Consider the following 17376-nt stretch of genomic DNA (forward strand, 5'->3'; position numbering starts at 1 on the left):
TGGCTCCAGGATCCTGTTTTGATTCCAGCCCTTATCGAGTTTATCTAGAATCCTTCTGCTCATTTAAAAGAAAAAAAAAATTAAAAAAGCCACCCAAAAAAAAAAATAAAATCTCTCTGATTGGAAGTGCTTTTGGAGTTAGTGCGAGTCTGCCCTGCGTGGGTTTGATGCACTCCAGCCTAATTGATGTCCCTGGCTTTGAAGAGCTGTCTGGATGAGGGGCCCGCCAAAGTCTTTCAGAGTAATGTGATTTGCTGGAGAGCCCTGGTGTAGGTTTGCAGAAACACTGCTGCTCCTGCTGCCAGCTTAAATCAGATACCAGCCTGACCTCGGCAAGCAGTGTCTTCTCCTATAAATTCTGGCATCACAGTGAGTTACATCATTCGAGCTGCATTATGTGCTGTTACAGACAAGAAGTCACGCCAGTTAATGTGGCAGCTGGCTGGGATTTGAAGGCAAAAACAGCACCAGGCTGGAAAATCCAGCCCCACCTTTGCCCTGGCACCCTGGCTGTTCTGCCAGCCCTGCCCATGGCCAGGCAGCTCTGCTTCCCAAGGCAGGGATGTGCCTTCTCCAGGCACAACCCCCAGAATGATGCTGGGAGGCCTTTCCTGCCCCTCTGTCATGGACAAGGAGATGAGGAGGCGTCCTGTGACGGTGTTCACAGGGGTCTTATGTTGAGGGAAGAGACGAGGATCTGACTCCATGTTTCAGAAGGCTTGATTTATTATTTTATGATATATATTACATTAAAACTATACTAAAAGAATAGGAGAAAAGGTTTTCATCAAAAGGCTGGCTAAGCTAAGAATAGAATCAGAGAGAATGAAAACAAAGGTTTGTGTCTCGGCTCTCTGTCCGAGCCAGCTGACTGTGATTGGCCATTAATTAGAAACAACCACATGAGACCAATCACAGATGCACCTGTTGCATTCCACAGCAGCAGATAACCATTGTTTACATTTTGTTCCTGAGGCCTCCCAGCTTCTCAGGAGGAAAAATTCCTAAGGAAAGGATTTTCCATGAAAGATGTCTGTGACAGAGTCCTTCATCCTGGCTGATGGCGCTTTGGGAGGTCCCACTCAGGCTGTGTGCGGGCAGGACAGGGTCCCTGGTAGCCCAGGGCTCTATGAGGGCACAGCTGCTCCGAAAAACATCAATCTGCTCTCAAACACATCCATCTGCCCCCAAACATGGCCCCTGCTCATTCTCAGTCTCCGTCTCACCAGGGCTCCCCAAATTCCGACCACGAGCACTCAGCCCTCACTGCCCAGCCTGTCCTCCCTGAGCTTCCAGCTCTTGTGGCATTCATATTTTCTGCAAAATTCCTTAGCTCAGGACTTTCTCCTGGGAAGCTGAGAAGCCTCAGAGAAAAAGGAAAACAATTCTTATCTCATTTGCTTCTCCTGTGTTGTGCTTACATGTGGAATGTGTTTGGAGGTTGTTTACCCACAGGTGATTGTTTCATTGGTTTCATGTGAATTGTTTTGACTTTGCTCCTGAAGCCCAGTAGCCCCTGGGTCAGAACAGAATCACAGAGAATCACAGAGAATCACAGAATCCCAGAATCCCAGAATCCCAGAATCCCAGAATGATGAGGTTGGAAGAGACCTCTAAGATCATCCAGTCCAACCTGTGCCCCAACACCTCACCCAGACTATAGCACCAAGTGCCATGTCCAGTGGTTTTTTAAACACATCCAGAGATGGTGATTCTACCACCTGCCTGGGAAGAGCATTCCAGTACTTTATTATTCTTACAGTGAATTTTTTTTTTCCTAATATCCAACCTATACCTTCCTTGCCATAGCTTGAGGCTGTGTCCTCTAGAACTGCCCAGGGTTTGCTGGCCTGTCCCACATGCCACAGCTCTGCAGAGGGATGGACAGAGCTCCTGCAGGACAGGGGTGAGGGCTGCTCAGTGCCCATGGAAATGAGGGTATTAATGAAGCTGAGTGCATAATAAATGGGAATTTATTGTACAATTAGCACCTAGAACCTCGGATGGGCATCTCTGCTATTATAATCTAAATAAATAACTACATTAACACCACCCCTACCAGTTGTTTTTTTGGCAGCACAGCCACGGCCCAAGTAATTTACTAAAAATAATGAGCCTGGCTCAGCGAAGACCAGCAAGACTGAGCCAGCTCAACGGGGTTACATCCACAAAGGGATGTGCTCCAGCTGTCCTGAGGATGGCACCAGGAGAGGAAAGGGCTCTGGAGCTCAGAGCTGTCCCAGCACAGCCCTGCAGAGCTTCCACCCTGCAGAACAGCTTCCCAGAGAGGCACCCAGAGTCCTGAGCTGCTGTTGTTGTTATTATTATTACTATTCTTTGAAAAAGTTGCCTGTGCAGACTGCTGTGCCTGTGACATACCCTTCAAGCTGCAATAACTAACCTGTCACAGCTACAAACGCCGACAATGCAGCGCCGTGTGGGGCTGACTTAATAAACCTCATTTACATTCATTTTGATTCACTCAGGCATTGAAAAACATTTCACAGGGAAAAAGAAATAAGCAGGAACCTCTCCAAGCTGACATGATGTTTGCTGATATGATACGAACGGACTTAATAGCAGCACGTATGAGAACATGCATTCCTTACAATATTTGCAAATGGGCTCCTTTTTATTTACTTGTGATTTTTTTCCCCTTTTCTTCTTCCTCCTTTGTGCTGCTGCTCTGTAAGCAGTGCCATGGCCAGAGCTCTGTGCCATGGGCATCCCCAGGGGTTGCTGTGCTGGGTGTCCCTGTGCCAGAGTGACCCATGGGGTGAGTCAGGCACAGATTCAGGGAAGGTTTGGGTTGGAAGGGCCTGTAGGGATCAGATTGTCCCAATCCCCTGCTCCTCCTCCTCCTCCTCACTGTGGTGGGTTCATTCTTGCTGCAGATTTTTGTTGTGCTCCACAATCTGAGCTCCCCAAATTCCCTTCCTGCAGTCACTCTGAGCTGCCCTTCCCAAACTGGGCCAGCCCAAGGAATCGGAACAGACCAGTGCCCCTGGGTCACTGGGAGCTGCACCAGAGCCTGCACAACGTTGGAGGGATCTCCAGCTGAAAGTTTATTTTACCTCAAAGGGCGATAAACACACGAGACCCGGTGGTTCTGTTATTTCTGCTGCGTTGTGCTCCACAATCTGAGCTCCCCAAATTCCCTCCCTGCACTCAGTCTGTGCTGCCTTTCCCAAACTGGGCCAGTCCAAGCCTTCCTCCTCCTCCTCCTCCTCCTCCTCCTCCTCCTCCTCACTGTGGTGGGTTGTTGCTTGCTGCAGATTTTTGTTTTGCTCCACAATCTGAGCTCCCCAAATTCCCTTTGTGCACTCAGTCTGAGTTGCCCTTCCCAAACTGGGCCAGCCCAAGGAATTGGAACAGACCAGTGCCCCTGGGTCACTGGGAGCTGCACCAGAGCCTGCACAACGTTGGAGGGATCTCCAGCTGAAAGTTTATTTTACCTCAAAGGGCGATAAACACACGAGACCCGGTGGTTCTGTTATTTCTGCTGAGCTTTTTCCTGCTGACATTGGTTTAAAATAAGTCCTCTTGATTTACATCTGTCTAAGATCAGAATGGAGCAGAAGGAGTTTCAGCAGAACAGGATTCTGCAGATGAACACACGGGGCTCGTTTGCCTTCTCTTGTCTGATTTGCATCACTCGGAGAGAGTTTAATTTCAAGCACTGGCCCTGAGCAGTTGAGAACAGGAAAAAAATAAAACTCCCGAGGCCTGAAATAGTCTCACAATTGAGTGAGCTGGGAGGTGTGAGGGGCTGGGAAACCTTCTGGGGAAGGGGAAAGTGAGACAACAAAATGGGAAACAACAGAGAGGGGAGGGCAGAGGGGAAAGGATGTTCTGCCATGGGGACACTGCAAGGGTACAGCAGGGAAAACCCAGAGCCTGCTCAGCCACAGCACAGGCTGAGCACACAGGACATGATGTCACCTGTGACATCACCTGTGACATCACCTGTGACATCACACTGCCTGTGACATCACATCACAACACTGTGACATCACACCACTGTGACATCACCTGTGACATCACATCGTGACATCACACCACCTGTGACATCACACTGCCTGTGACATCATATGTGACATCACATCACACTACTGTGACATCACAACATATGGGACATCACAATAACAATTACATCACTTGTGACATCACATCACGCCACTTGTGACATCACCTGTGACATCACACCGCCTGTGACATCACATCACACCACCCATGATATTACACCACCTGTGACATCACACCATGACATCACACCACCCACGACATGACATCACCCACTGCACTGCCTGTGACATCACACCACCAATGACATCACCCATGATGTCACGTCACCTGTTATATCATCCATGACATCACACCACATATGACATGACATCATATGTGACATCACATTGCCCATGACATCACCTGTGACATCACACCACTAATGACATCACACCATCCATGACATCACACCCATGTGACATAACACCCCCCCAGCTGCTCTGAGAGCTCCTGGGTTTGGGTGAGCTGAGCTCCCAGCTCTATCCCTGGCCCTTTGCCATCATTCCCTGAGAGCATCCACTATTTCTGCCCAGATCTCACCAATAACCCCCCCTGATCTCACCAATAACCCACTCTGACTCCTCCTCCCTGACCCTGGCACTCCCAGCTCTGTCCCTGACCCTCTGCCATCATTCCCTGTTATTTCTGCCCAGATCTCACCAATAACCCACCCTGACTCCCCTTCCCTGCCCCTGGCTCTCCCAGCTCTGTCCCAGCCACCCCTCCTGGCCCCCTGTGACCCCTCGGGATGTTCCTCACTCAGGGAGGAGATGCTGCCCACAGAGAGGGCTGGAAACTCCAGCTCAGAGCCCCTGAAACTCCAGCTCAGAGCCCCTGAGAGCATCACCGGCCCGGGTTCCCTGTCCCTGGAGGTATCCCCAAGGCAGGGACACCCAGAGCATGCCCAGGAACCCTCCTGGCAAAGCCCACCCCTCAGCCAGGCTGAGGAGCTGAGGGGGAAAAAAAAAATGAAAGAATATTGAACTTCTAATGCACTGTAATTACCAAATGATCCTATCTCAGAAGCAATGGGGCCCTGTGGGATTTATTGCTGTATTAACAGTGGTTTTCCATTGCATTACTTAATGAATAATGTCTAGGCTAATAGCACACACACAAGAAAAAAAAGAAGAAAAAAAAAGGGGAGAGAACACAACTCCAGTGTAATTATTATTTCTTCTAATGCAGCCACTTCTTGCATAAATACCCATCTCTCTTTATTGGGCTGTTGTTTAAAAAATGTTCCCTATTAAATTGCCATCGGTGCAAGGCATATATTACGGTTATAATTTTTCCTTTTGCTCTGCAGAGGTATTTTCCCAGTTCCCAAAGCTCTCTCCCACCCAGCTGACCACTCAGTGCCCTCCATCCCCTGGTGCCACCCTCAGCTCTGCCCCCTGGGCCCTGCCAGGATCTCAGCTGCGCAAACAGCCCCAGCCTCTGTTTATTTTGGTAGCCTCACAAAATATTTATGGAGAGTTATTGGAGCAGAAAGGCTGAATGGAGATCATTGCAATGTGTCAAATTAAAGAGTGCTTAATGCTGCCTAATCTGCTGGTAATTGCTGTTGTGGCAGCGATGGCATCGGGGCTGGGTAAGGAAGCTAATGACAGGGAAAGGACTGCTCCTGGCACAGCCAGCTCCCACAAACCTGCCCTTTCATCTCTATTTTTAATGTTTTTTGATCTGTTTATTGATTCAAGGACCCCTCACAAACAGGAGTTACCTGCCCAGGGCAATGTCCCAAATCCAGGCAGCTCACAGGGCTCATCACCCCTGAAAACATCCCAGATAAGGGAGGTTTGTTATCTCCACTGCAGAGCAGGGAAATTAAACCACCCAGAGACCACCAGATCCAGCAAACAATAACAAAAATAATAATAATAATAAATTCAAACCTTGCAGCTGCTGATGCTTCTCTGCACTTTGCAGAGTTTGTGCTGCACTAATTAGCAGCACTGTGTCTGATTGGGTTTACTGGGGGATTTTTGTACCTCTGATCACTGAGAGCCAAAAACAGTCCCCTGTGGGTCATGTGGGACTTGCACCCTCATGGTTTGCCTCAATTTTGTCCTCGATGAGAGAAAAGGAGAAGGGAGACACGGCCTGGCCCAGGGGAAGGACAAAGTGGCTGCTGGACACATTTCCAAGTGAGCACTGATTCTGCTCCCTAAGAACTCTCTCTGTTCAGCAATAATCCTGCTTTTGGAACAGCAAACCCATTGCCCTGGCAACCAGGGGTGATGTCAGAGGAAATTGGCTCCAGCATCCTCGGGGGAAGGAGCCGGAGTCAATAACCCTGGAGCGAGGCAGATCCATACCCCAGCACCAGGAGCAGCCCTGGCAAGGAGCTCTAAGCACTGCCCCAGGTCCAGGCCCAGCCTGGGCTCCTTTTCTGGGCAGGGAAATGTGAGGCAGCAGCACTGGTGAGCCTGGTGCTCACACTGGCACTGTCACAGACATCTTTTATGAAAAATCTTTTCCTTAGGATTTTTCCTCCTGAGAAGCTGGGAGGCCTCAGGAACAAAATGTAAACAATGGTTATCTGCTGCTGTGGAATGCAACAGGTGCATCTGTGATTGGTCTCATGTGGTTGTTTCTAATTAATGGCCAATCACAGTCAGCTGGCTCAGACAGAGAGTTCGAGCCACAAATCTTTGTTATTTATTCCTTCCTATTCTATTCTTAGCTACCTTTCTGATGAAACCTTTTCTTGTATTCTTTTAGTATAGTTTTAATGTAATATATATATCATAAAATAATAAATCAAGCCTTCTGAACATGGAGTCAGATCCTCATCTCTTCCCTCATCCAAGAACCCCTGTGAACACCGTCACATTGCCTCTTTACAGAGATTTGAAGAAAGCCATGCTTGGGTTTTGGTTTGTGTTAGATATGATTCCCGGGCTGTATTCACCTAGAAAACTGAATACAGCTCTTACATCTAAATGGGCAAGTTCATGAATGTCGGCATCTTGGTACATAATCACTGCATAACCACTGGAAGACAATCTGGGGTTTCTGATGAGTCAGGGACCATTTCCACTGGGTTATCTGGATACAGCCCTTCTGTTTTGAATGCTTCAAAGATATAGAAGACTGCAGAAAGTAACCAATGAGCACATTGTCATTCAGCTTAAAATTTGCTTTACAGTTAGAGATGCACTTCCACTGGAAAAAGACTGAGATAAAAGACAAATTTAGGGGTGAATTTAGGTGGGAGGGGAATGCAGGAAGTGCTCTGCATGGGGAAGGGAGGGGGCTGAACCGGTCTGTTCCAGTTACGGAGCGCAGCGAGCGGGAGGTTCATCATTAACTGTCAAACAGCGGTTTTAATCAGCCCTGCTCCTCGGTGGAAGATAGATTTAATATCAAGGCACATTTTCAGAGCCATTAGTTTAATTATGACAGGTGTCTGCAAACTGGATGGCTCCGCTTTCAGCTCTGAATGACAGCGCTTAATTCCACGGGCCCACAGGGGCCATGAGGGTACTTTACAAAAATGAGCTTCCATTAAAGCATAAGTGTTTCTTTCTTTCTTCCTCCTTTTTTTTTATTTTAAATACATAGATATATATATATTTCTCTCCTTTTGTTCTCTCTACTCAGAAAATGAGAGCTGATCAGAAAATTGCCCTTTAGTGGAAGCCAAAATAATTTTCCTTGCCCATTAGGACGGGTATTACAGGTTGGGAAGGCTGTGCCCTGTGCTCTCTGACCAGGCAGCAGCACAGCAATTTGCTGCTTAACCTTTCCATTATCCATCTCCCTCTCCAGTGTTTTCCCAGTAAATAGATAAATAACAAATAATGGAAGGTTTCGGTTCCTGGAAGATGCTGCTTACCCCGAGCACCTCCAGGTGTGCTGCTCCAGCACCTGCACAATAACCAATAACAACCAATAAATAACCAATAATAACCAATAAATAACCAATAAATCAATAATAACCAATAATAATCAATAAATAACCAATAATAACAAGTAATGGAAGGTTTGGGTGCCTGGAAGATGCTGCTTACCCTGAGCACCTCCAGGTGTGCTGCTCCAGCACCTGCACAATTCCCACCTCCAGCACCTCATATCCACCTGCTTTAGTCCCCAAAAAGTCTTTCCCTCACCCTTGTTCCCTAAAAATGGGGAGGTTTTCCATCCTCGGGGCAGGCAGGGGTAAACCCGTTGCGATTTTTGCAACTTTGGGGAAGTTTGGATCAACTTCCCTGCATCCTGCATCCCTCCCGCATCCCTCCGGCATCCCGGCGCTCTTGCAGCTTTGCATCCCTCGGCTCTCCCAGCCCCACATTCCGGGGTTCTTCCAGTCCTGCATCCCACATCTTGGGACTCTTTCAGCTTCGCATCCCGCATCCTGAGGCTCTCCCGCATCCCAGAGTTCTCCCAGCCCCGCATCCCGCATCCCTTCCACATCCCAGGGCTTTTCCAACTTCACATCCCGCATCCCGGGGCTCTCCCAGTCCCGCATTCCGAGTCTCTTTTAGCTTCGCATCCCACATTCCTCCCGTATCCCGGGTCTCCTCCAGCTTCGCATCCCGCATCCCAGGGCTCTCCTAGCCCTGCATCCCGCATCCTTCCCGCATCCCGGGGCTCTCCTGTATCCCGGCACTCTCCCGGTCTCGCATCCCTCGGCTCTCCCAGCCCCGCATCCCGCATCTTTCCCACATCCCTCCGGCATCCCGGAGGTCTCCTGTGTCCCGACGTTCTCCCAGCCCCGCATTCCGCATCTCTCCCACTATTCCGCATCTCTCCCACTATTCCGCATCCCTCGGCTCTCCCAGCCCCTCATCCCAAATCCCTCCGCATCCCGATGCTCTCCCGCCTTCCGGGGCTCTCGCAGCCCCGCATCCCGCATCCTTCCTGCATCCCTCCCATATCCCGGTGCTCTCCCAGCCCCGCATCCCTCCCGCATGCCGGGGCTCTCCCGGCCGCACAGTGACCTCTGCTGCAGAGCCCAGCAGCTGCCAGCCTGGCTCGCACAGCCGCCGGTCCCAGGCAGCTCCGGTGATGTCTCCCCGCACCCCGGCCCTGCCTGCGACCCCCGCACGGGCAGAGCCACCCCCAGAGGGTCCCCAGCTCCGGCTGAGCGCTCCGGTGGCCACAAAAGGACATTGAAAGGTGCCGGTGACCGCTCGGGCTGCCCGGGACGCGCTGCCCGCAGGTTCTCAGCACGGAACGCGTTTCTCCAGCCTCAATTCCTCCAGCCCGGGTCACCTCAGGGCTCTGCCCAGGCACTGCTGCTGTGCCACCCCTGGGTAGCCCGGAATGTCCCCAGGGGGGTCCCGCACAGGGAACGGCCACCGGCAGCTCGGGAGGAGGGGACGAGCCTGAAGTGGCCCCATTCGAAGGCACGGAGCGCGGGGTGGCCCCGTTCGAGGGAACAGAGCCCGGGACGGAGCCCGAGACAGAGGGGACCGAGCCTGGGGTGGCTCCTTGCGAGGGGACGAAGCCCGGAGAGGGTCCTTCTGAGGGGATGGAGCCCGGGACAGGGCCCGGGACAGAGCCTGGGGTGGCCCCTTTCAGCCCCTCAGCTCCCGCTCCTTCAGTCTGGAGCTTTGCAGGCTCTTTGCGAAAGGTCAGAAGGAAATCTCACTCCTGCTTTTCCTGATGTTGAGCGCTGAAGTCTCCAGCCAGCCCCACAGGCTGTTATTTCTCGCTCCTAATTCGCAGGGTCCCTCGTTATCTCCGCATGGCCGTGACATTTCTGTCAAGCGTTTAGGAGCTGATGGAGGGGAGTTCAGAATGCCAAAGCCATTCTGCCTGTGAGACAAAGGCTGGCAGGGAAATCCCTGCTCTCCTCAGCCCCAGGCACGTCCCTGGGGTGAAAAGCAGCAAAGCCACGCTGATTCCTCAGCATCCAAGGGCTCCTGGAGCGCTGCTCTGAGCACAAAGGGAATTAAGAGGCTTCCAGGACCCTTCTGGGATCTGCTTCCACCATGCTCTTGGTGCAGTGCTGGTGCCAAAATCAGAAATGAAGAGCTGGTATTCAAAACTTCCAGAGGTTTGGAGGTGAGGAGAGGGGTTGGACAGAAGATCCAGGTGATGGATCAGCCAGCCCAGCCTGGTTTTAAGTGGAAATCAGCCCATATCAAGTTATGGAGATGCTGTACAGCCCGCCAGCACCCAGTCACCACAGATCAATCTGCAAGCACAGCCCAGGGGTGCTGAACTCCAAAGAGCCGCTGGGATTTCACAGGAAAGAGAAGTTTTCAAGATCCATGACCAAAGTTAACAGCAGAGTTGATTCAATTTCTGCTTTCAACAGTTTTCCAGTTCCTTCAAAAACCACAAACCGCCCCCAAAAACCCAAAAAAGAAAGAATGTTTCTCCAAAACACAGTGCTCGCCCCTTTGGAAGTGGCTCAGATGCAGGAGGGGCCTGGCAGGTTCCAGCACCAGAGGAACCTGGGACAGACAGCACAAGTTCTTTAAGCCCAACCACAGAAACCCATGGATATTCCACACCAAGAGCATGGGAACTTGGCAGGGGAGAGGCTGCCCGAGTTCTAACTCATGACGTGGCTCTGAAATGAGATTTAATAACACAACCCCAGCGTGGGGAAGCTGCTCCTCTGCTGCACCCCATTGTCTGCAGCGCCTCTGAGGGCAGCAGCACCAGGCACTGCTCTGCTTTCTGTGCCTTTTCTACAGCAGGAAAACACCCCCAGCAGCAGGCAGAGGGATTCCCCTCGTGGATTTGAGGTGTTCCTCCTGAAGTTTGGGGCTCAAGGGGCACTGGGTTAGTGTCAGAGGAAGCCCAGCAGCTCAGCAACTCCCCAAAAACACATCTGTGGGGTCCTGGGGTCACAGCACTGATAGCACTGATGGGAGGGAGCCTCACTCCCCGCCTGGGGAGCCCCAGACACAGAAAATCTCCTCAGCCTCTCCCTGCAGACCCACACCCATGTTTGGGCACCTCCACTGCTCTCAGGTCAAAATGAAACTGTCACAAATTCTCAAGATTTCTTAAAGCTTGAGATATCCCAAAGGCTTTCAACAAACAGCTCCCCATGCTGCTGCTGCTGGAGATCTCAGCACTGGTTGTGAGCAGCTGCTTTTATTTTTTGTGATGCTTTTATGAACTCCTGCCCTCTGTGGGCACTGAGTGTGACACCCTTTGAGCGTCTCTGGGGACACAGAAGGTGTTCCCTCAGCATTTATGCACACCAAAACACAGATTTATATCGCTGAGGCATTATTGGCTGTGAACAGAAAATCACTTTTGATGCAATCAAATCTCTCAACCTGCTCAGCTCTGCTGCAGCAGCCCCTGCCCAGCATTAATGGCCAGCTCCAGGCTGAGGAACCCAAAGCTGCTCCAGGGGAAGGGAGAACTTCACATCACTTCATCCTCCACAGCCAGGGATGGCAACTGGCCCTGCACAGGCCATGGAAAGAAGAGAAGCCCCTAATGTGGCACAAGAAAATAATTTTAAGAGACCTTCAGAAGGGTTGGGAGCATAAAAATTTCTGGCTCTGTCGTCTCTCTGTTTCTGCAAGCAGCAAAAAGATCCATAATTCTCACACTTAATGTAATTCCAAGGCATCTAAAGTGATTTACAGTCAGTTTACTCAATACTTTCAGCTTTATTTAATGTAACAGTTATGGCACATAAAAAGTTTATTGAAAATCCTTTGGGAGTATGATTGAGTAAGAAACAGTCATTGCTAATGCCATTACAAGAGCTGAGGAGAAGGATCCCAGCCTTGTTCCCTGGGTGACCTCTCTGGGTCCGAGATCTGGGGTCACCCCAGGAGGGGACAAGGCTGTCACAGACATCTTTTATGGAAAATCCTTTCCTTAGGGTTTTTCCTCCTGAGAAGCTGGGAGGCCTCAGGAACAAAATGTAAACAATGGTTATCTGCTGCTGTGGAATGCAACAGGTGCATCTGTGATTGGTCTCATGGGGTTGTTTCTAATTAATGGCCAATCACAGCCAGCTGGTTCAGACAGAGTGTCACAAACTTTTGTTATCATTCTTTCTTTTTCTATTCTTAGCTAGCCTTCTGATGAAATCCTTTCTTCTATTCTTTTAGTATAGTTTTAATGTAATATATATCATAAAATAATAAATCAAGCCTTCTGAAACACGGAGTCAGATCCTTGTCTCTTCCTCAATCTGAACACCACTGTGAACACCGTCACACAAGGCCACCCCTGTCCTGCCCTGGACAGCCTGGGATGGCCACAGGGTGGGGAGGAGAGCAGAGGAAGTTCTGGGAAGCAAGGGAGGAATTCCCCTCCTGCCAGGCTCACTCGTTTGAGCAGACATTTAATTCCATGTTTCCATGCAGAGCTGAGCCTCTCTCAGGCAGAGGAGCTGCTCTGGGTGGGATGGGATGCAAACAGGGCTGCAGGAGGCTGGAATAGCATGGACTGTCCCCATCCTAGCTCACTCCAGCATCTCCAGGGTGTTAAACTCGTCCCCAAAGGTGAAATTGCAAAATATGTTAATTTGCCTATGCAGTTAACAACCATTATTTTCACCACCATTATGGCAATAACTCCCATTTATTAATTGCCAGCACTGGTAGTGAGAACATCCACAGCGCTGAGCAGCTCTCAACATCAATTTTTGTTGGACATTCTTGCAGTGCTGGCAGCCCACCAAAGCTGCCTGGAACAACAGAAGATTCACATTTATCTTAAGAGGTGAGAAAATGAACAAAAGATCTGTTCCCGTCGCTCTGGCAGCACCCCCAGGCTCCAGCCCAAGCCCAGCCTGTCCAGGGGGATGAACAAACCAGGGCACAATGCCCCTGCAGGGCTCCCAGCTCCTCCTGCCCTGCTGCCAGCCTGGGTGAGGGTGGAAGAGGAATTTCAGCCTGGCTGTGCCCAGCTGTGGGGGCTACACCCAGCCAGGTGGCACCGCTGCTGTCCCAGGAGATGTGGGCACAAAGACACCCTTCCCTTCTCCCTTTTCCTTTCCCTTTTCCCTCCCCTTTTTCCTTTTCTCTTCCCCTTCCCCTTTCCCTTTTCTCTTTCCTTTTCCTTTTTCCTTTTCCCTTCCCTTTTCCCCTTTTCCCTTTCCCTTCCCTTTTCCCCGTTTCCCCTTTCCCCCTTTTCCCTTTCCCTTTCCCTTTTCTCCTTTCCTTTTCCCCTCCATTTCCCTTCCCTTCTCCCCTTTCCCTTCCTTTTCCCTTTTCCCTTTCCCCCTTCCCCTTTTCCCTTTTCACTTCTCCCTTCTCCCCTTCCCTTTTGCCCTCTCCCCTTCCATTTTCCCTTTTCGCCTTCCCTTTTCTCCTTCCCTTTCCCCTTTTCTTTTTCCCATTTCCCTTTCCCCTTTTCCCTTCCCTTCTCCCTTTTCACTTCCATTTCCCATTTCCCTTTCTCCCTTTCCCTTTTCCCTTTCCTTTTCCCTTTCCCTTCCCTTCTCCCTTTTCCCTTTTCCTTTTTCCCTTCCCTTTTTCCCTTTTCTCCTTCCCTCTTCCCTTCCCTTTTCTCCTTCCCTTTCCCTTTCCCCTTTCCCCTTTCTCCTTTTCCTCTCCATTTCCCTTTTCCCTTTTCTCTTTTCCCTTCCCTTTCCATTTTCCCTTTCCCTTTCCATTTTCTCTTTCCCTTTCCCTTCTCCCACCCCCTGGGACCCTCCAATTCCTCTTTTCCCCTCCCTGAGCTCTGCAGGGCTCCCAGATGGAAATGGGAAGAGCCAGCCCAGGCCAGCAAGAAAAGAAAAAAAATCCAAATGCCTCAAGTAAAGGGAATAAATAGGCAGTGAGGGAAAAACATGTTCCACATGTGCATGTTCCATAAACAGAAAAAGGTTACATTTTTCAGATAAGATGGATGATGGATTGTTTAGCTGTGTTTGTCAATCAAGTATTAAGACTTGCAGAATTAAAATCAGAGCAGTTCAGAGACGGGTTCCAAGCTCTCCAAAACATCAGGTTTGGCATTTCGATAGCTCTCAAGCTATCAACTCTAGACACACAAACAGGGAGATGGATGGCTGATTTGGAGAAGAGATGGAGACATTCTTTCAAGAGCAGTTTTTTTGGTTTTTTTTTTCTTTTTTTTTCCAAGAGATGATTTGCTTGTGCCAAGAATTCAGCCTGGGGAAAAGTCCAAATGCAGAATTTCCTCTCTCTGAAACTGGGGCTTGGCCCAGAGTGAGCTCTGGCTCTGCAGCTCTGCTCTCAGCAGGGACAGGGACAGGGCTGGGAGCAGGACAGGGATGTGTGATGGTGTTCACAGGGGTTCGAGGATGAGGGAAGAGACCAGGATCTGACTCCATGTTTCAGGAGGCTTGATTTATTATTTTATGATATATATTACATTAAAACTATACCAAAATAATAGAAGAAAGAATTTCATCAGAAAGCTCGCTAAGAATAGAATAGAATAGAATAGAATAGAATAGAATAGAATAGAATAGAATAGAATAGAATGATAACAAAGGTTTGTGGTTCGGCTCTCTGTCCGAGCCAGCTGACTGTGATTGGCCATTAATTAGAAACAACCACATGAGACCAATCACAGATGCACCTGTTGCATTCCACAGCAGCAGATAATCAATGTTTACATTTTGTTCCTGGGGCATCTCAACTTCTCAGGAGGAACAATCTAAGGAAAGGATTTTCCATAAAAGATGTCTGTGACAGGGATGGGCACACACACCTGCAGCTGCCCAGAGGGTGCTGGGCCAGCCAGGCAGGATTTGGGACTCCCTAATTCTCCCTAAATTTTAGCTCGAGCCTATTGATGTTGGAGAGAAATTCCTAGAAACAGAAGCCGAGGTTCAGAGCATCAGAGGCAGCCGTGGGGTTTGGGGTCTGCAGGGAGCAGCCTGTGTAGCTTATGGATTAATGTGCTATTATTACATTACTCTTTAAGCTTCAAAGGTCTGCCAGGAAAGCTAAGCCCACTATCTATTGAATGACATTTTAAGAACAAATAATACATTAATATATTTAATTTGAGAATAAACACATACATTATAGGAAGGGATTTTGTCTATGCTGATAAGTCAGTGCCTGACCTTTCTGCTGCAATCCCTGGGTGCCCAGCCAGGGCCTCTCCCTGCAGCTCAGCCCCAGCTCTGCTCCTGCAGCTCCAGGCTGTGGCTGCAGCCTCTGGAAGCTGCAGCTCAGCCCTAATTATCCCTTCGACACTAATCTGCAGCTACACTAAACCTTGTTGCCTCAAATTAGTTTATCAATTAAGTGTCAAACCACAAAATGTTACTGATTGTGGCCTGAATTTATTGCCTTGGCACCAGATTCCAGCTGCTGCTTCCTCCTGGCTCAGGTTTTGGGATGGAGGAGTTTGAGATGCCCCAAAACTTCAGGGAAGGGTCCCTGGAAAGGAATGGGCTGGAGGAGCAAAGTCCTGCTCCCAGTGAGGAATGAACCTGAACTGGGATATACTGGGAGCAAAGGAATGGGCTGGAGGAGCAAAGTTGAATTCAATGCCCAGATTGGCTTGGAAAATTTTAGGAGCTGATCGATGTTGCTGAAAGCCTTTTCAGCTCCAGAGAGGGTTTTTCTTTTTTAGAATTTCGACAAAAGATAGAACTGATAACTGCAACGTTTTGATTTTCAAAAGTCGTGAAAATATTCAGCTCAGGAAAACATTTCTGGTCACAAAATAAAATAGTCTGCTTTCTTGGAGACAGTTTCAAAAATAAATGTCAGCCTTTTAAGTGTGTATTTGAAAGAGGAAAGTTTTTAAGGAAGAGGTTTTTGGGTTTGTTTGTTGTTGAAGAACAAGAAACATTTTGCAACAGAAATTTCAGTTCTCAGGGAAAAGCTATTTGTCATTCAAACGATTTTTGGAAGACAAATGTTCACCCAGTTCTGGTCCCCAGGGTTTATGTTTGAACCAGTGCTGTGGCATGGGTGCTGCTGTCCCCAATTCCTGCTCTGGGGACAAAGGCAAGGGGACAATGGGGAGTGTGGAGATCTCTGGACAGAATCGGGTGAGTGATGCCACCCTGGGAGAAGGGGGAACTCTCTAACCCTGAACCCCTAACCCTGACTCTAACCCTAACCCAACTAACCCCTAAACATGACCTTAACCGTAACCAAAACTGCTAACCCTAAAACCTACCTGTAACCCTAACCATAAACCCAAACTGTAAGCCCTAACCCTAGACCCAAATCCAAACACTAACCCTAAATCTAACCCTAAACCATAGCACCTAACCCTAAACACTAACCCTAACCATAACCTTAAAACTAACCCTAAACCCAAACCCTAACCCTAATGAAAACCCAAACCCTAACTCAAACCCTAATCCTAAACCTAAGCCTAACCCTAAAGCCAAAGCCAAACCCTGACCCTAAAGCCAAACCCAAACCCTAACTCAATCCCTAACCCTAAACCTAAGCATAATCCTAAAGCCAAACCCAAACCCTGACCCCAAAGCCAAACCCAAACCTTAACTCAAACCCTAACCCTAAACCTACACCTAACCCTGAGTCTAAGCCTAACCCTGCCCCTAAAACCAAAGCCAAACTCAAACCCTAACTCAATCCCTAACCCTAAACCTAAGGCCAACCCTAAAGCCAAACCCAAACTCTGACCCTAAAGCCAAAGTCAAACCCTAACTCAAACCCGAAACCTAAGCCTAAGGCTAACCCTAAACCCTAAGCCTAACCCAGTGCCCCCACTCCCTCCAGAGCAGGTAAAACTGGAAATCAGGGCCCAGGCTTTGGGAGAGGATTGCCAAAGCCAGGCTTATTGATCCCCAGTGGAGATTGATGGCACAATAAGAGCAGGAGGCGAGGAGTGATTTTGCTTTTGAAAACGTTGATGAATAAGCACTCAGGGGCAACAAATAGCTGGACTCCCCGGATGATGGACGGCAGCAGCAGAACAAGATGCATTTTTATAAATGGGTGAAAGGAGAGGAGGACTTATTAAAAAAAATGAATGACCACACGTGGCAGGGATATGCCACTGGGGAGAAGCCAGCCATTGATTTATGTGCACTACTGGCATTTGAAAATTCAATAATAACATTGACAAATGAGAGGCAAAGCTGGCCAGAGGACAGCAGAGAACTTGGAGTGGAGAAAGAAAATGCCAAGGTCAGGATGAAGGAACAGAAAAACATGCTTATGTTGGAAAGGTTCTGAGTTAACTCATCTATATAAAGACATTAAGAAAAATCGCTGTGGGATCAGAGCTCAGCCTCCTGCCCTGGCAGGGATGGAGCTGTGGCAGCCAGAGGAGCTCTGAGGATGTCTCCGTGCTGGCAGGACCCAGCCTGCCCCTCCTGCTGCTGATAAGGGGCTGCTGGTGCTGCCTGGCACCCCTCAGTGAAACCCTGCTGGATTTCAGGAGCTGCTGCAGGGTTTTGTT

The sequence above is a fragment of the Melozone crissalis genome, unplaced genomic scaffold (genome assembly GCF_028551555.1).
Source record: "Melozone crissalis strain CALT ecotype California unplaced genomic scaffold, PUWL_Pcris_2 ptg000247l_1, whole genome shotgun sequence".
Taxonomy (NCBI): Eukaryota; Metazoa; Chordata; class Aves; order Passeriformes; family Passerellidae; genus Melozone; species Melozone crissalis.